Source organism: Vicugna pacos, chromosome 27 (genome assembly GCF_048564905.1).
Source record: "Vicugna pacos chromosome 27, VicPac4, whole genome shotgun sequence".
NCBI classification, from domain to species: domain Eukaryota; kingdom Metazoa; phylum Chordata; class Mammalia; order Artiodactyla; family Camelidae; genus Vicugna; species Vicugna pacos.
Genome location: NC_133013.1, coordinates 16,327,910 through 16,348,481, shown reverse-complemented (window position 1 = coordinate 16,348,481; position 20,572 = coordinate 16,327,910). Strand labels below are relative to the sequence as shown.

At 43.0% G+C, this 20,572-nt stretch overlaps 1 long non-coding RNA gene across 1 annotated transcript in view; it reads left to right on the top strand.

Annotated features, from left to right (window-relative positions):
- Positions 1-570: 570 nt before the first annotated feature.
- The window catches only part of LOC140689833 (uncharacterized), a 40,298-nt gene continuing 20,296 nt past the window's right edge, over positions 571-20,572 (top strand). The window contains exons 1-3 of the long non-coding RNA XR_012064970.1: positions 571-691; positions 4,867-4,982; positions 9,942-10,105. This is a non-coding gene — a long non-coding RNA (uncharacterized lncRNA). The remainder of the gene's footprint in view (positions 692-4,866; positions 4,983-9,941; positions 10,106-20,572) is intronic.

Here is a 20,572-nt window from a genome sequence, read left to right as displayed (position 1 = left end):
AGTCTCTTTTAGAAACTTGTTAAGCCTGTGTTTCAATAATACATCCACATGGGTAAATGACTTGAATAATACATTGGCAAGATCCTCTAAATCTTTGCGCCACCAGAAAACACGTGCCTTCTTTAAACAGCTGCCGGAGCATGAAAAGGTTTGGGAAAAATATCTGGAATTGGATCAATATTATGTGTCATATGAAATAAACCAAATAACCTGTGAACTGACAACAGAATCTTCCTATCTCCCAAAGATTTGCCCACAGCCTTAGAAGCGTGACCTAAGTTTGAACTGCATGCTGAGTTCGATCTGGACTTCAAAACAAGCGCAATGCGATGGGCTGCTCCAGTAATGAGCACGCCAGCTAATGCTAACAGAAGAAACGACCTCACTGCAGCAGGGATCTGCGGTAAAGAGAGTATTTAGATTTTTCTTTTTCTTTTTTTTTTTGTGTATACCTAAGTCCCAAACAATATCTGATCCTCCTCGCTGTGTGACGTGTGAAGGGTAACTAAACTCTCTGAGCTTTCTTCTGGGCAGGGCTGTGGGAAGCACGGAAGGAAATGAAGCCGGAAGAGCCTCCTTGTGCTCCGGGAGTGACAGAACGCACGCGTCACTCCCGGCACGTCAGCCAGCTCATGGAAGCACTTCTCTAACAGTGGAGTAACAGTACCCGGGAGCCGTGGAAATGAGCCAGGTTAGTCGCATTGAGTGCCTGGCAGGGATGTCTGTCACACAGCAAACACTAAATACATGTTAGTGTCCTCCAGGCTTTTTTTCTCTTTTAATCTTATCTTTGTTGCTACCCTATGCCTCCCTGTTCTCTCCTTACTTCTTTCACCTCATATACTAGGAATTACAGACTCCGAGCAGGTGTTTGGCAAGGGACACTCATGTGTCTGATGCCCGGGATCCACCTGAGCCACCACAGGAGAAGAGGAACTTAAGGAACTGTTATTGCAAGTGGCCTGAATAGATGCTGAGATGCTTAGATGAATACATGTAACTTCCACATCATTTCATTTTATGACCGGCCTCAGAACCTTCCATTCTTGTCACGGCAGACACGGGACAACGTGGGGCTGTGAATGAGAACAGTGTTAGACAAACCAGGTGGGAGGTGCCCATTATATATTTCATATGTACTGATTCAGGGATTCATGCTGTAAATAATGGGAGGGAAGAATGTTTAAGTAGATGGAAAATAAGCCCATCATAAAATAAAGGTAGAGAGTAGGGGAGTCAGGAGAGAAGAGGAAAAGAAATGATTAATTCAGGTACCAAAAGCCTTGGGTTTTACTGAAATGCAAGCCAGTCCCACATGAGTCGGAGCCAGTCTACCCTACAGCTATTCTCAGAAGTGTCCACTGTTTTCACACAGAAGTCTGGTGGTTGGTGGGGACAATGTCTGTGACTAGCTGAGCACAATATCCAGCAGAGGGCACATCCTCGAGAACTTGGGGTGTTCAGTACCTACTCTGGGTCAGTTAGCAATGATGCAAAAAAGACACATGCACCCCAGTGTTCACGGCAGCACTATTTACAATAGTCAAGACGTGGAAGCAACCTCAATGTCCATCAACAGATGACTGGATAAAGAAGCTGTGGTGTATACACACAATGGAATACTACTCAGCCATCAAAAAGAATGAAATAATGCCATTTGCAGCAACATGGATGGACCTGGAGATTGTCATCTTCAGTGAAGTAAGTCAGACAGAGAAAGACATATATGATATCACTTATATGTGGAATCTAAAAAAAATTATACAAATTTTATTTATAAACCAAAAAAAGACTCATGGACATGGAAAAGAAACTGGCTACTAAAGGGGAAAGTGTGGATAAGGATACCTAAGGAGTTTGGGGTTAACAGGTACACACTATTACATATAAAATAAATAAACAACAAGGACTTACTGTGTAGTACAGGGAACTATATTCAACTTCTTATAATCACATATAATGGAAAAGAATCTGAAACAATATATATGTATGTATTTGTGTAACTGAATTGCATTGCTCTACGCCTGAAACCAAGACTATAAATCAACTAGACTTCAATAAAAACAAAATTTTAATAATAAACAAAGAAAAAATTTTAAAAAGAAAAAAATAAAAAAGAGACATGATGCCTCAGGCTTTGGTGTCAAGCAGTGCAGAATTAGAATCCCGGGTCTGCCACTTACCTTGCATTCAATTTTTGACAAGCTTCTTGACCTTCTTCTGCCGCATTCTCTTTTCTCTGAAATGTGACTCATAGATGCCAGCCCAGCACCTATGGCATCCTGATGACTCAAACGCCGTTAGTTGTTGAAGATGTTCTGTCATTATTTTCAAAGTATTACCACACAGCCCTTGTTGTCCATGGAGTGCATAGCTTACCAGGGGTGAGAAGCCCATGGACCAACAGTCACCAGAGAGCATGCTGGCAGCCCTGGTGAACACAGGCATGAGCTCTGGGGACAGGATGCTTTTTTCCCACCCACGGCTTTGAGATCCTCCCGCCTCATTTTCAGGAAGCTGCACTTGGGGTATCAACCAAGCTGAGGTGACAATTCAGCCACCTCAGCAAAGCCTGAGGAATGACAGAAAGTTTCCACTGGAAAATTCAAACTTGGCTCTTAACAATATCGGGGAGAACACGGCAAGGTTGCACAGTATGTTTAAATATAAATTTCATCAGAAGCCTGGGAAATAATGTTGAAGTTCACAATTCTGGCTGCATACCTGAAAACAAACCTTTGTCAAACTGAGAACTCTCTGACAAAGCGGTTCTCATTCTTTGGCATTCATTTGTCACACAGTAATTATCCTAGTAATCCAAATTAGACCCTTATCTTAAGCTCTTCATCCAAAGTGTGAATATAACAATTACTGGGACTGGGTGGGTTAAAAGGAGGGTGGTTTCAGAAACATGCCTTGTCATGAAAGCAGACACTATTTTTTTGGCAGCAAGAAAGAAATACAATTTTAATATATAATATATATGTAATTATAAATATATAAATATATATTATATATAAATAAGTATATAATATATAAATATTTAATATAAATAAATATATATTTATAAATATATAAATTTTACTATATTACGTATAATTAATACAATGTATGTTATATGAATATATATGAATATTATATGTTATATACTTGCTATATATAATATTAATATATATATGAACTAAGATGCATGAGTGTATCTAAGAAATATAATTAATTATAGGTTTTTAAAGATCTTCAAAGTTCTTATAGTGATCTTTAGGGAGATTCTAAAAAGGCAAGCAGACTCAGTTACGGGGTGTACCAGGCCCTCTGGCATGTCGTTCCAGAGGCTTCTGTTTAATTAACTAAAGACTTCTACAGAAGACCTTCATTTAATACAGGATCCCATGAGACAGACCCGAAGGGCAATGGTGGTGACATCCTTGTGTGTGGGACTTTCCAAACGACACTGAGAAGCTTGGAGTGGCTGCCTGGTGAGAAGACCCCAGGGCGCCTAGTAAGGGGAACTCCTGAGTCCCACCCTAGAGGGTTCTATTCAGTAGGTCTGGAGTGTGGCTCCAAGATCTGCAGGCTTTACACAGCTCTGCAGGTGATTCTGAGAGCTAAGAGTAGAGACTACTGCCAAGTGCCAAATGCAAATCTTGCCTGATGAAAATCACCTGGGCCATTAGTGGAACATGCAGATTTCCAGGCCACGCTCCAGACTCACTGTACCCGGATCTCTGAGTCCTGGGCCCAGATACTGTATTTAACTGTCCACAGGTCAGTCTCAGCTTCCGGCCTGGTGTGAACTGATGCATCAATGCTTTGATGTCTATAAATCAATTTTCTAATGTGACTGGTCAGTTCATTAGTGGAGACACTTCTGAGTTTTAATTCAGATTCTTGACCTACTGGACTTGTAACTCTGGACAGTTCCTTCACCACACAAATTCTCAGGTGACTCATTTGTGAAATAATCACAGGTTATTGCAAATATTAACATAGCAAGTGTATAATTCCTAGTAAACTGGCAGATAGTGAGTATTGAATATTCATTTCTCCCTGTCATGACTTTATTTTGCTTTTAATGTGGATATAAATTCACAAACTAAAGGAGATATAAAATAGAACATTTTGATCAAAGAAATATGATCAAAACAAAAATGAGGTCACCGTTTCATTTTTAGTAAAAAATTAAAAATGAAAAATAATGCTAACACCAATTTCAGACGAGGCTGAAATGAAAGTGGTACTTTCATACATTTCTCCAAGCCATGTAAATTGGCCAGTTCTTTTGAAGATTTGATATGCTCTTAAAAGTATAAAAATACTCAAGTTTTTTTTTTTTTAACTTGGTCATTTCTGATGGAAGGTAATCCTAAGGATGGAAAACACAATTTTCATAAAGATGCCCATTTCAGCGTGATTCAAAATAGCAGAGACTTTTAAAACAGCCTGAATGTCCAACAATTCTTGACAAGGTACATCCATTTATCTGTAATACTATGAAGCCACTAAAATAATCAAGATCGCAGAGCAGTAAGGAAAAGTGCCTGCTCCGTGATGTGAGAAAAGCAGAGTAAAGCTGTATTTCTTCTGTGATTACAAGTGTAAAATATTTATGTCTAGAAGACATGGAAAATTAATAATTAAGTTGCTATGGGATGGAGAAGTTGAGTTTTTTTTCTTTTTATTTAATACTGCTATTACTGTTACAATAGTGCTGTCTGGTCCATGATTACTTTAAAACATTGGCCGTCCTTTCCATTATTTAGAAGAAAAAAGACAGCTCATGAGCATTGTTACATCCACAGAGGCTCCTGATATAAAGCCACTTTGATGATCTCTGACAATTAAAGAAGAATCTAATTTATATTACAGGGCCTCCCTGGTTAGTCTCCTCGTGAGTCCCTCAGCAGGAGATCAGGATCCAGGGACAGGAAGCCACACAGGGCAATGTGACAAGGGCCATTCCAAGCTGGATGCAAGAAAACGAGGCAAGTCCAGGACGGATGTCCAAATGAAGGATGGGAAGACGGTGTGGTTTCTAAGACGGCTGCACCTGGAAAGACTCAGAGCTATGAATGGTCTTTCGTAGATTTGTTCATTTACGCAGCGTGAAGAGATTCATTTGGGTCAAGGGTCCAGAAGTGGAGTCACAGAAGTACAATTTCATATATATTTTAAAAAGCATCTGAGTTGAGAGTTGACCCATGCACTAGCTGGGCTGCCCTAGAGAAGAGACTGATTCTCTTTTGCTGTGCTCATGGCCTCCTCCCTATTCCTAACATCTTCTAGAATCATGCCTGATTCCATGGGCATCGTTTTGATGGCATTAAGTAACTGCTGTATGAATTTGCTAGGGCCGCCATGACAACATACCACAGACTGGATGGCTTAAGCAACAGGAACATTTTCCCCTGTTCTGGAGGCTAGAAGTCCATGGTCAAGAGTTGGCAGGGTTGGTTTCTTCTAAGGTCCCCCTTCTTGGCTTGTAGATGGCTGTCTCCTCACTGTATTCTCACATACTTTCCTCTGTCTTTGCATGAGTCCAAATTTCCTCTTCTTACAAGGACGCCAATCATATTGAGTTAGGGCCCACTCCCAAGGACTTCCTTTTGATTTAATCTCTCCTTTACAGCCCTTATCTCCAAACACAGTCACATTTCCAGGTACTAGGGATTGGGACCTCCTCATATGAATTTTATGGGGATGTAACTCAGCTCATAGCAATGGTCATGCTTTAGCTCAGAGCGTGGAGAGAGTCACTTGGAAGACCAAGTGGCAAGGGGTGTAACCCAGCATCGACATGGGCAGAGTCTGTGGGTTTGTTAGAACCTTGGAGATCACTGACCTAATTCCTCACTTTATGAAACAAGGTGAGGCTTAGGTGGGTTAGGTGGGCTTCCTAAGGCAAATTCACATCCAATCTTTTGAGTCTCATGGACCGAGACACCAGGTAAGTCATCACTTCTGTCTTCCCTCCTTCTCACCCCTAGACTTTCCCTCCTTCTCTTAAAGCCGTCCTACCTAGTTGTACTCCAGACAGGCGTTCACACAGGAATAATCCTCAGTACAGAAAGATCCTGAGGGAGGGTCAGAGGCCACGTGAGTCTCACTCCCCCCACCTGAGGTGTGACTCTGTCAAACCCCACTGCGGGACAACGTGAAGACGCCACCGTGTCCCAGCTAAGGTCTTTCGTCTACAGGATCCTGGGGCAGGGAGAGTGAGAAGTGTGGTTCTCAGCAGAGAAGTCTAGTCCCTAAGGAAGAGCATTACCTACCTCTGATGCTGGGGAGGGGTCTCCCTGCATCTCTGCTTTCTGACCTCATCCCCCTTTCTTTCCCCCAGCTCACCCAGCTCCAGCCGCACTGGCCTCCTTGCTAACCCTTGAAGCATCTCATGTCAGGCATCCTTCTTCTGCCTGAGGACCTCTGCACTGTGCTATGGTCTGAATATTCCAAAGTCATCCTTTGGAAGCTAAACCCCCAAAGGCATTAAAAGGTGGGGCCTTTGTGAGATGACGAGGTCATGGGGGTGGAGCCCTCACAGGTAGGATTGGTGCCCTTATTTTTAAAAGAGGCTCCAGAAGGATCTCTGGCCCTCCCTGCAACGTGGGGACACAGTGAGAAGTCTGCAGCCTGCAAGAGGGCCCTCGCCTGACCAGGCTGGCAGCCTGACCTTGAATTTCTAGCCTCCAGAATTGTGAAAGGTAAATCTCTGTTGTTTATGATCTAACCAGTTCGATATTCTGTCCCAGCAGCCCAGGCAGACTGAGGCCCAGTGGCCACTCCCCTGCCCAGGACACTCCTCCTTCAGATAACTACACGGCAGACTCCTCAGGCTCCTTCACCCCTCTCACCGAGGCCTACACTAACCGTCCCATTTTAGATTGTAAGCCATTGCATACCCCCCGCCCTGCCAATCCTACACCTGTAATCATCTATACATTTTTTTCTGTTTTTCTACAGCAATTATCCATTCAAATGTATCATAAGTTATTTACTTACAGGGTTTTGAGGTATTGTCGGTCACCCTCCACTAAAACAGACACAAGACAGTATGTTTTTATGCATCCCAAACTCCAAGAACAAAGTAGGCCCTCAAGAAATATCTGCTGAATGAATGAATGAATGAATAGGTATCTCCCAGGCCAAAGTCTGAGGCAACTTTAGTTTAGTTTAGTTTCCCAAGAAGCAAGAATCAAAGAGAGAGACAGAGGGAGAGACAGAGAGAGAGAGAAGGATGTTGGCTGGGTCTCTGTGTATTGGTTTGCAAAAGCTTAAAGTTTCAACTCTAATTACACAGTAAGGAGGAAGGAGCTTACATTTGCCAAAACTCTGTTTGACCCCAGTCGATTCCACATGCTACTTCATACAGCAACTCCATTTTACAAATCTAAAAATTCAAGTTCAGAAAAAAATCAGGTCACTGGCTCAAGGGCTGAAGGTCACATAGCAAGTAAGAGGAATCAAATTGGTCATCGAATCCTGATCAGTCTGGATCCTGCATTCCAATGCTTTCACTACACCACTGTCAGAGTCCTTTGTTTGATGACATAGCAGGGCGCTAATTCTCTATTTTCCTTATCTTCCTAGAGGGCAGGCAGCATTCTGAGTTGGGAAAAATGAACTCTCTAAAGATGCTGGGTGAGACATTGCCTGGCCCCAGCTTTACAGCCTTCTGGATACCAAGTCAATGTCTCCTCTAGCTCAGGGTGAGAAGCCCCGTTTCCCTGTTACAGTGCATCCATATGTTGACTGGTTTGGGGCTGTGCCCTCCAGTGTTTGTTACCGATAAGAGTTAAGGGACTGCCTTATGTAAATGAAGGAATTTTATAAAGTGGAGAGGATCTGTCATTATCTTTATATTAGCATCACTAGGCTTTCTTTGTTTTTCTATGTTCTTTCTAAAGTGGGAAGAAAAAAATGAATGGAGTTACAATTAGCTTACCCCAAATTGCTGAATAAACCAAGGGAACGAGCCACCAGGTGAATGCTGATCATCACCTGGGTCTGCTCAGCTAGAGGGTGGATCACAGGAGATCTGCGTGCAGGGCTGGTGCTGGTTCTGTTTTTCAGTCACAAGTGCCTGCAGTGGGTATGAACATTCGCATCACGTACTCGGAGTGGGAGAGAGAGTACCTTTTTTTTCCCCCTAAAGTAGAATTTAGGATCTATTTTAAGTTCCCATTTTGACAGACGCCCGCGTTTGATCTCAATAGGTTTAGAGACATCTTTGTCAGTTGGGTTGTGTCTCCCTTACGTCGGGGAGCAGTCATCAGATGCCAAGCTTAGCTGGGGTGAAAGAGGTCTCCTTTCATCAGTCTCAGTGGAGTTGCTTCTCCTTCTGGAAACTGGCAGCAAAGTGTCTTCATGTTCACTGCCTTCCTCATCCATGTGGTCATCATCTCTTCTTGGAATCCCCGAGACCATCCTACAGCTCCTATGGGCTCACAGACACCAAGAACTCTCCCTTCCCATGAGGAGCTCCAGGATCTGAGGCAGCCCAGGGGGCAGAGCCCAGGTCCTCTCCCTCAAACCTCTGGGGTTCCTAAGACCCAGTTTATAATCCAGGCTACACGGTGCCACATCAAGGGCTCACAGCCAGCTGAATTCCCCCTTTGGTCTCCCGACAGTCTCTTCTGCACCCAGCCCAAAAACGTCCTACCTAATTCGGGAGCAAGTTCGCTTGGGTCTTTATCTCTCCACCAAAGCCTGAGGTCTGTGCCCTCAATTCTTTGTGGGTTAGGATTCTGAAGATAAAACGTTTTCCAATTTCCAATGCATCCTCCTTCAAAATCCATCTTTAAAACTCAAAAGCCTAGAATTCACTTCTTTATTTGCTGGGCTCTGCTTGTGACGACTCCAACCCAAGGCAGTGGCTCCTTCAGAGTCTATTTTGAATGGAGAAGAGCCATGAGGTTAAAAAAGAAATGATAGGAATGAAAACATACCATCAAAATAACACCCCCGCTAGATACCTTAGCCAATGCGGAAAATATTCTGTCAGACTCATCTCAGACCTGACAGCCCTGCTAACTGTGAGCTCTTAGGCCTGACCTCTACTGCAGAGAACAGAGAAATAACAAGAATCTTGAGGATCTTCGGATGCGAGTCAATTGCTCAGCCTCTCCCTTCCGGGCAGGGCTGTGTCTGTCAAAGGCTGGAAGCTCTGTTTTTATTTTTATTATTTTTCCAACTAACTTGTCAGCTATTGTCTGCCCTAGCCCAGTGCTTCTTAAACCCTAACACGCACACAAGTCACCTGGAGAGCTTGTCAAAATGCAGATTTCGATTCAGCAGGTCTGCGGTAAAGCCTGAGATGCTGTATTTCTAAAGAGCTCCCAGGGGCTGTTGATGGTACCCGAACTTCTGGGTACAAGGGGGTAGCCTTATTTCATCTGCAGCTTCTCCTGCTGCACCTTGCACCCCAAGCATGCAAAACACTTGCTATTTGTGCTTTTTATGTCTTGTGCATGATGTGTGTCCCGTGTCTGGAAGCACCACCCAGATTCACTGCTTGTTTAGATGTTTGTGTTCTTCCATCCTCGGGTCCAGCTCCCCTGCTCCCTTGCGTCGTCCATCTCCTCTCAAGGGCGTTTTGATACCACTGCCTTGTCATAATGCTTCACAGGGAACCCTAGTTTTAGCTCATTTTTAGTTTCATTTCATTTTCCTCTTACATCGTATTAGGAGCTCTTTACAAACATCCTTTACGTCCTTTCTTATCACCTGATACAGTGTGTGGTCTGAGTCAGATAGCAGTGACCACTTCAATGAATGAGTGACTCCCAAGTTCAAATCAAGACAAGAACAGAGCAAGGATGGGTGTAGGTTCTTAGACCCGGGTCGGAAGAGGGGTCAGAGAGCACCATGAAACTGGGTTTTGTCACTAATGAGATGAGTTAAGCTCTAGGACTACTTGCGGAAAATGATGCACTTTGTACCTCCAGCACTCGGAGCCTGGGGCAACCAGAAAGCGGTGAAGACAGAGACATTCCTGCCCCCTCAAGGCTCCAGGGCAACCTCACTGCAGAGTGCAGATCACGAGGGGAGGCCCAGGGCGATTATTACGTTCTGAAGATGGTGGATTCATTTCTGCAGAAGCCAATTCCAGGTTTGTTCCCATTAATCCCTTGCTTGATGAGAACGGCGGGGTGCACAGCTAATGGTTTCTGGTTGCTTGTGGGCTGATGTGAAATGCATGTGATAATTAGCTAACTAAATTAGTTCTGTTCTCATTATTTCTTGTATAAAACCGTTTTGTAAGGATGGCTTTTTTACAATGATTTCTGGTCTAATTTCTCATTATCACCATTGGTTAAAAAAAAAAAAACAAAGATAACATTTTCTCCCCGTTCTCTGGGATCTCTCTCCCACTCTCTATCCTTGACACCTTCCAAACCTGCCCCTGCATGATCTGTTATGTGTGCTAAGCACTAAATCCTAGGGAGGCCTCATTCTTCTGTCTTCTCTCTTGGATTACTGCACTGCTATCACTGTCAGATGTCCTCTTGAATATTCACAGATCAGTGCAGATTTTTTTTCGTGGCTCTAAGTGATCAGAGAAACACAAGAGATTTACCCAGAGCTTTCCGCTCCTCTAAGCACAAGGACTTTCCACCCCAACGTGTTAACATCCCAGATGTTTGACATCAGTCACTCTCTGGGACTTAGCCCATCTGTTCTAAGTCTCGGCCACCTGGCGATTATGCAGAAAGAGTAGGATACAGCTTTTGTCTTGGCAGGACCCTTAGATTTTAGGGCTGCACAGATCCCTGCACGTCCATCCAGCCTGCTCCGCAGAGCTCCCCACGGGGTTTTCATAGTGCTCTGTGTTGAGTTGTTTTAAATGAGTTGAATTTGGCACCTCCTTTCTAGAGGTGGTTTCTTATTTGTGAACAGATCAATACTGGGCAGCCTTCTATGTGGCCAAGTTCCTAGATCATGCGGTGAATTTGATTACATGACTTCACCTGTCTGTATTCAGTGACTTTATCAGCAAAATAAAGCATTCTCTTGGGTTCAGTTACCTGAAATGTGATGAAATGGAGGCTGCTCTATGGTCTATCAAGATTCAATTCTCATACTAACTGAGTTACCACGGTATAACTTTTTAAAAGATGGCCTGAGATCCTGGGCTTCCCATAAGGGGGGAGGGGTCTGTCTAATACCCTGTCCTTTCATTTGAGCTGGGCTCAGTGACCTATTTTACCTAAAGAAGTGGCATCGTGAGGCTTCTGAGGGCAGGACACAGGAAACCTCGCAGCCCAGGTCTCTCGGCCTACTCACTGCCCTGCGTGGAGGAAGCCAAATAAAGAGTCTGGCAAGACCATCATGTGTTTGAGGAAGCCCACGCTCACTGTGTGGAAGGTCGTATGGAGAGAAAGAGAGAGATGCTCAGCCAGGCCCCTGAGGATCAAGCCATCTCAGCTCAGACACCAGACACGTGACTAAAGCTGGGCCATCTTGGACGTTCAGCTCAGTGGAGTTTTCAGATGCCTTCAGGTCCAGCTAAGCATTAGGAAGCCCAAGGAAGAACCATCCACAAAGCCATGGGGAATCATAGCAGAGGACTGCCTGAAGCTACCAAGTTTCAGATACTTTGTTCAGCAACAATAGCTAGTGAGAATATTTTAGCAAACAGCTCCATCTACTCATCTATAGAAAACAGAAATGCACACGCCTGTCTCCTGAGAATATTGATAGGATTTGGGTATAAACTTTAGCACATTACCTGGCAAGAAGAAATCCTTAATAATCGTCACCTTCCCTTCTCTTCCAGTTCTAACCATTTATAAATTTGTGATTAATTTGTTGTAGGTCTTGTGTTTGGTTTCCTAAGGTCATCTGTCTAAAACATCCTCAGAAAAGGGAGGCACATACCATTATCTACTTATTCCATCACTGACTACTTTCAGTAACAGCTAAATCTTACCCATCCAGAAACACCAAAGAATGCATAGTCTAGATAAGTTTGCAAAGAGTTCAGTGTGCATCTTTGTAATTTTCAATTAAAAAAAAAACTCTAATTTAGAAGTGAGTTCTCGTAACGTCTATTTTTTTCCTGCTTTTGAGGCACGATATACTGAATATAAAGTAAATGTGTACTGATCACACAGTTGTTATAAAAACTAGTTATTGTATTTCATTGTCATATAGTTATTATACCTCCATTTGCCTGTAAACTACAGGCCCCTGCTTGATATATATTTTTTTTTTCATTTTTTTTCACGTTGCGTGAATTCAAGGCCCCACCCATGTAGACACGTCAGCTGTCGCAATTAGAACTGACAGTCTAATTGTTTCTGAGAAACTTCTCTGGAACTACCTGGGCCACTGGCCAGGCTGTAGATATCTGCCTTTAGGTCAAATGCCCATCACCTGGTCTTGTGAGCTGTGGCAGGTTTGGGTGGCATAACTTAAGACCTAATGACTGACCTATCGGGGAGGAATTCTACAGAAGTAGTGAGACTGTCACCTGAATGCCCAGGGACGCTCACACTAATATCTAGACCACCTGAGGGTTAGTTGACGTCCACTTAACATCTAGTAAGCTGCTGCTGTCCCCACTGGCATTACTCCTCCCGTCCCCACGTTAACCCAGACTGTAGAACTTAATCTCCTGATTTGCTATCTGCTTCTTCTGATGGGATGGGAGCTCTTCCTGGAACCTCAAACCATTTGACTGGGGCCATGTAAGCATTTCAAAGCCTGCCAACCCCAGTTCCTTCCCTCTGGAGTCTGGACTTTGTCCCACCAGCCGCTGTCTGGGGCCTCAATTCACATAAGAAACAGTGGCTAGAAACAAAGTATCACTAACGTTAAGTTTTATCACTCCCTATAGACTAATGAGGAAAAAGGAACAAAACCGAATCTTGTGTATCAGTGCAATTCAGAGTGAGCCAAAGGTCGTCTCCCGCAGGCAGCACTGCACACTTATTAGCAGCACCCCAATAATTCTAATTATGACTTCTGGTGTTCAGAGAATAACTCAACACGTTCTACGCACATCTTAATCTTATGAGCCGCATTCTACTGTTACGCATGTTGCGTACAGAAGAAATGGGCGGCAGAAGCTGAGAGAATTTCCCAAAGATACACAGTGAATGAGGAGAGTCAGGATTCCAACCCAGGCAGGCTGGTGACAGTTTGCTCCCTTAAACCACTGGACCACAGAGCCTCCCAAAGTGCTAGCCCCACACCTGGCCCCGCCAGCCTTCCTTCTGTTTCTTTTGCCGTTCAGTGATGATGGCTTAAATGCATCACGGCCCGGGCTGTGTGTGATGTCACGGTGTCACGTATCCATTCTGGAGCTGCCTTCAGCTCCTGTATCAACATAATGAGATAAGAAGCGAAGACACTCAACAAATTAGCAATTCTGACCCCCCAAAATGAGATCCCTTAAATTCTTCCTGCCCAACAGTGATTGTTGACAGAATTTTAATCTTTCATATTCCTTAAAGTTTTACATTCTTGGGAACATACCTCAAAAAATTCCACGTTGTCTGTATTTTTCCAGTTCCGCCCTACGTTTAAGTTTAATTCCTGAAGGGAAATAGTGTATTGGGGATAATTACTAGGAAACATACCATTGTTTCTTTTTTCTCATCTGTAATCATTCTTAGTTTCATTCTGCTTAAAATTAAGTGGAGATGATTGGATAGATTAGAAAATTCCATAAATATTAGACACTTTTTATAGTTAACAATTTCTGCTTAATTTTCCCTTACCTAATTTTTTAACAACAGCTCTTTGCCAAGACCTTAAATTAAGCTTTAATTGTTCAAATGTCTGTATTTTTCTCTTATTAATAGAGGATTTAAAAATTCTCCTAACAGTTTTGTTTTTAGCCCTGGTGAATCTTCCACTTCAGTAATGAACTAGCCTGTATTTCTAGCCTTCATTCCTTGAAGTTGTAGGTAACTTAGCCTCTAGGGGGAATCAGATGGATCCCCTGGAAAATTCATTTTGGCTTTCTGCTGTACATATGGTGTTCTTAGAAACCCTGATCCAGTAAATTTATTATACAAAATAAAAACAGAAAGATCAAAATGTAGATGCCCTTAGCAGTTTGAGCTTAGTGCTAAGGGTCTTCTAATTTTGTTTATCCTGTGATTTCTAAAAATGACAAATAGTGGAAGAATCGTGTTGAACTTCAGAGACTCTAATTAAGATGATTTTAAAATTGCCCTTGTAACAGCAAATTCTGCCCCAAGGCTGCTACAGAGGTCAGTGTCAAAGAAGAGCCAAAGGCTTTCAAAAGATGTCATGTTTTTCTTTACTTACGCTTCCTTTACCCAGGGAAAAACAATAAATAGAAAGTAACATAAGAAAAGAGGATGTGGAGAGAGAGAGAACAAATAAAATGATTTAAAACAAACACACAAACTAAAAAAACTCTTTTGGCTCCAGAAATAAGAGGCTCAGTGGAGAATGTGGCACACAGAAGTTGCTTCCAGGACGCAAATTCAGGCAAGGATATTTCTCATCAAATCCTTCCGTGGCCGTAGTCAGAAAAGCAGTCCATCCTGAAGTGGGTGTAAGCAGGATTTTTAATCCTCTCATTTGGATGTAGTCGGAACCATTCATCTCAGCTGCTGCATCCTAGTCGACTACAGCCTGTTCTCGCCCTGTGTCTGTGTGGTTTCACAGTACTTTGGTACACCCAGTTGGAGATGGTTTTACTTAACATTATTATCTATAATATAGATAGCCACTCAAGGCTAGGCTGCACCTTCCCCTCCCCAATTAGCTGCATCCTAACTGACTGCTACCTTGGAATCAGTTCCAAGGACACCCTCTTTAGCATCATCTAATAGTTTTTTCTCTAGTTCCTCCACTGGAGAGGTGTAGCCTGGTTCCTTCCATTTCCTTCTGCCTCCTCCGTTATATTCTATATATGTGTGTAGCACTCAGTAGCACTCCAGGTTGATTATGTTTGACCACTGCATCAGCCATGAAAACCGCCAGCCATTCTTTACTTTCACCCTCAGTGTTTCCTGTGTCCCCGGTGTTTGGTCTGCATCAGCTGGGTCAGCTTAGGGGAAGAAAGGCTAGCGGATTTCAGAACAACCCCTCTCCATGGGCCCACCTTTCCAGGAGGGGTTTAGCACATTTAGAACATGCGATATCTTGAGAGTGACGAGTGAAGAGCTGGCGAAGAGAATTTTATAGGAAGCCAGAGGAGGGCAGAACAATCCACAGACAAAAGTGATTTTCTCAAAGGAGCATCACAAGACAGAGATGGTACTGAATTAGGGCCATGACCATCTATATCCATGTACATAAAGAAGCATGGGATTCTGTTCTTCAAAAGGCAAATTGGGACTCTGGTGGATATTTGCTAATAAGACACAGCAGGCTGAATAAAACCTTGCTCCCAACTCAGACTGTGAGGCCAGTATTACCCAGAAACCAGAACCAGCCCAAGACTTCACAAGAAAATAAAATAAGAGATCAATATCTCTTAGGAACAGGGAACCAAAAAATCCTCAACAAAATGCTAGCAAAATAAATCCAGTAACATATTAAAAAGATTATATACCATGACCATGTAGTATTCCTCTGAGGATTGTAAGGTTGGTTTAATACATGAAAATCAATTAAAGGAATACTCTATGTTAATAATAAGGGACAAAAACTACATGACTATTTCAATACTTGGTGAAAAAATCATTTGGCAAAATCTTGTATCCTTTCATGATAAAAACAATCAACAAACTAGAAATCGGAGGGAAATGCCTCAAACTGATAAAGGCCAACTATGTAAAACCCACAGCTAACATGATACTAAATAGTAAGAAACTGTTTTCCACCTAAGATTGGGAGCAAGGCAAAGAAATTACTTCTCATGGCTTCAGTTAATATTGTGTTAGAGTTTCTTGCCGGAGAATTAGACAAGCAAAATAAATAAAAGTCTTCTAGATTGGAAAGACTGGAATAAAACGATTGCTATTCAGAGATGACAAGATCTTGCATAGTCAAAACTCCACAGAAACAGAATTAGAATAATAAGTAAGCTCAGCAAGGTTAAAGAATGAACTATAGATATACAAAATTTCTATGCCTTAGCAATAAACAACCTGAAAATGAAATTTAAAGACAATTATATTTATAATAGTATCAAAAATAATAAAATATTTAAGATTTAAATTATAAGAATTGTACGCTGAAAATTATAAAATATTGTTAAAAAATTAAAGGCCTAAATAAATGGAAAGATACTCCTTGCCATAGATCAGAAGACTTGATAATTAAGTGGCACTTATACCCAAATTCATCTACAGTGTCAATAAAATTTGTATCAAAATTCCACTGCCTATTTTTCCTTTTCCCTGGAATTGACAAACTGGTCATAAAATTCCTATGGAAATGAAAGGGACCCAAAAGAGACAAATCAATCTCAAAATAGAAGAACAAAATTGGAAGACCCCAATTATCTATTTCAAAACTCACTGCAAAGCTAAGATAATCATTATAGTAATCATCATACTGGCCCAAGGATTGACTTACAGATTAATAAATATAATTGAAAGTCCTAACTATTATATACATGATCAATCAGTTTTCAACAATTATGCCACGATAATTAAATGAGGGAGAGAATGGTCTTTCCAACAAATGTTGCTGACACATCTGGACACCCACATGCAAAAGAATGAATTTAGACCTCTTTCTCATGCCATACAAAATTTAACTCAAAATAGATTAAAGACCTAAATGTAAAAGCTAAAACTACGAAAATCTTAGAAGAAAACATGAGGGTAAATCTCATAATTTTGAATGAGGAAATAGTTTCTTTAGAAATAAATCCGAAATCAGAAGTGACAAAAGAAACAAATAGATAAATAGAATTTCCTCAAAATTAAAAGCTTTTGTGATTCAAAAAAGTGAAAAGACAGTTCACAAAATGGGAGAAAGTACTTGAAAATGACATAACCAATAAGGGATTATGTATACAGAACACATAAAACCTCTTGTAACTGACCAATAAGAAAAAGGACAAAGGACCTGAATAGAAGTATCTCCAGAGAAGTTATAAAAATGACCCATAATATTGATCCCCCATAAAACTGATGAAGTATATGTGTGGGGTCCCAGACCTACAACCACAAGGTACTGACTTCTGCAGACAATGTGAATAAGCATAGACATAAATTCTTCCCTAAGGCTTCAGCTAGGAGCCTTGACCGGCTGACACCTTGATTTCAGCCTTGTGGAGCCTCAGCAGAGAATCCGGCTGAGCACCCCCTGACTTCCGCCTTACAGAACTGTCACACAATAGCTAGGAGTTGCTGTTTTCAGTGGCTACATTTACGGTAGTTTGTTAATTAGCAATAAAAAACTAATGTGAGTTCCTTACATTAAAAAAAAAGACGCTTCCTGAGACCACACATCCTCCTTAATCCAACAGTCTTCCATCTCTCTGTTACAGGAAACATTCTCAAAAGAATTATCATCCTTATTTCTTTATCTCCTGCTCACTCCTCAACACAGCCTAACCTGGCTTCTGACCTTAACCCTCCATTAAAAAAGTGTATCTAGTCTCACCAAAGAGCCCTCCATGGCTAATTCCAGCCAGCGTTTCAAAGCACTCATGTTTCCTGATGTATTAGCAGCCCTTGACCCGGTTGATGCTTCTCTTCTTCTTAAAACTCTTGCCTTGGGTTCTGTGACAGCCTGGAACTTCTCTGGCTGCTCCCCTCCCTGCCTGTTTGCATGTTTAGCCTCTCCCCAGGAATTCAGTGCCCAAGATTTGAGCTGAAGGCCCCTCCTCTTCTCGCTCTAACCTTTAAAAGAGTTCGTAAACATGGGGCTTCCCTGTTGTTTTCAGTACTTAGCTAATTCACTCATTTCATATCCACCGTAACCCAATGAGACAGCACAAACAAAACCAAGACCACACATCAGTACTGAGTAGGGCAAGGCTTCTAATCTGGGCAGTCCAGAGGCTGGTGGAGCCACTGTAAGACACGAGCCCTAGGCAATCTTTTCTATGTCACTTAGGACTTCACATCCTATCTGTAGGCTGATAACTCCCAGGGTTTTATCTCCATCTCTGACCTTTCCTCTCAACTTGAAAACTCCATGCTCAGTGACCTTTTCAACAAACCAACTTGTCACCTGTTACATCCTCTGGCTTCCCTACCAGCGAATGGCCATGGAATTGTGCGAGAAATCCAGTTAAGATCTTTCAGATCTTCTGTCCCTTACCCTGAATATCTCACAGGCAGCTCAAACCCATCACGAAAGCCTTCCTTATCCCCCAAACCTTCCATCGTAGTTATCTTGGGGGCACAACAAACCACTCAAAGTTAGTCTCCAACAGAAATGTATTGTTTCTCGCGGATGTGCGGGTAGATTGGCGGGTTTCTCTTCTGGTTGTCTGGCGGGAGTCAGCCGGAGGGCCAGAGGTCTGTAAGGGTCCAGGGGGTGTTTGCATGAGTGGAGCCGTGCCCAGGGCCTTTGCCCACGCCACGTCTCCCACGGGAAGGGGTGCTTATCGCCTCTCTCTCACTTGGCTAACCACTAGCCATGTCTCAGACTCTATCTGAAATGTCACTTCTTAGCAGAGTCGTTCCGTGACTCCCGGATGAGGTGAAGTTCTGTTCTGTTCTCTCATGTCACTGGGAGCTTATCCCTCACACACTTAGGAGAGTTGTTACTTTCCAAGTACAGTTTTACTCATTTGATTAATAGCTCTCCCCCCGTCTCCAACGGTAAATTCCATAAAGGCAGAGTCCAAGCAGGACTTTATGTCTCACGCCTAGAGCAGTGTCTGGGACACGGGAGGCAGGCAGTACTCATTTGTTAAATGGGTGAACGCTGCAGAAGTCGCTGGAGTCACACAGACCTCTGTTTTATCCTTGCTCTCTGCTTCCCAGCAGTGCAATTTCAGGTAAGTAATTTACTCTCCCAGCCTAGAATTTATCTGTGAAAAAAAAAAAAAGAAAGAAAATAATAAGGGTAATATAATTTCTAATCACACAGTTTTTCTGTAAGGGTTAAAGGAGATAATATAAAGTGCTTCTAGCATGGTGCCCGGAGCACAGTAAATGCTCAGTGTCCTGGTGTCATATAGTGCGAGGGCTTCATCTTAGAAGGAAAAATCTAAAGAACAGGATTTTTTTCCTTCACGGAGGCAGCAGGGATTGAGCCCAGGACCTTGTGCACGCCCAGAACACGCTCTACCACCGAGCTGTACACCCACCCGCAAGAGTGGGGTTTGCCTAGCATCACGCAGCGTAAGGCAGAGCCCTCACTGCATTTTGCCCATATCAGACCTTTCTTTTCTTTATGGCCTATCTAAGCGACATACTCTGATTTCCAGCTTGACAAGATTACTCTGACTGCAGTGTGTGCATGTGTGTGCGGGCGCGCACGTGTGTGTGTGTGTGGTGTGTGCGTGCGCGTGTGTGTGTGTCGGGCGCAGCTCCCTTCCCTTTCTCAAATCACACCTTCAACAACCCTTTCTTATGTTAGTGGGATCTGATGTCCAGCAATCCCCCAACCCACAAGCAGAAGGCAGGGAACCAGGACACAGTTCACATCTCTTTATTGGTAAAGTTGGGGGCTGGGAGGTCATTCTCGTCCTAACTCGCTGTGTTGTTGCTCCGTAAGTCAAGTCGGATGATGCAGGTGAGTCTGCTTTCACAGATAACAACACACTATCTATGTGTTCTTATTATTCTGCCAAGAGAGGCAAGCCTGACTGTGCCGTGTAAATGCTTAGGGTGCAGGCTCTTTGGGAAAGGCACTGCTTCTGCACCGACCCCTGGGTGCAGTGGTTTCGTCACCTCTGTGTTTTCTCTCCCTTCACTACAATGGCTCCTGAACTCGCGGTGGTTTTACAGGAATCTGAAATATTCAGAAAGCAACAAGAGAGGGGTCCAACGAGGGCAGCTTTGGCTGGGAGGCAGGGAGCGTGTAAGTCACAGTTCCCAGTTCCTGTGACACAGTAACCACCTGACAGACAGCCTTGAGTGGGGAGCCTTTTTCAAGCTTGTCCCCTAGGCTTCAAGTGTCTCCATTTACTTCTGTCCTCCACCTGTAACAGAAGGGAGAGGATATCTGCAGACGGGGTTTGAGAAAGCTTCCCCTCAGTGCTGAGAGCTGCCCACAATTACACTTACCCATCGGGGACTCTTCTTGACCAAGCCAGAGAGTCAGTTTTAATGTCTTCCCCCAAGTAGGAGTTTCTCTCCCTGGTCTGGCTTAGCCTCTCTTACTCTATTTTTAAAGAGTGAAACAAAAGCCACCACCAGCAAAACTGTTGCCTAATTAACTCAAGGGTCAGCGTCACGGACTGCGTGTTTGTGGACCTCAGTTCATCTGGCGCAGCCCTAGCTTCCAAAGCAGCAGTATTTGGAGTTGGAGCTTTGGGGAGTTAATTAATGGCCTGGCTGTCAAGCTGCTCTTGATTCAAAGCCCCCCTTGGCCTTCTTAATGACATCAGACTCCAGCAGGGGCCAGCAAAGTCTAGCATTGATTTTTGCCATTTCTAACCTCCTGTGGGTGGTAATAACTTTTGTTATTGTTAATATCAATTTCCATGTCATTCAGATCCCTCTGGGAGTGGACG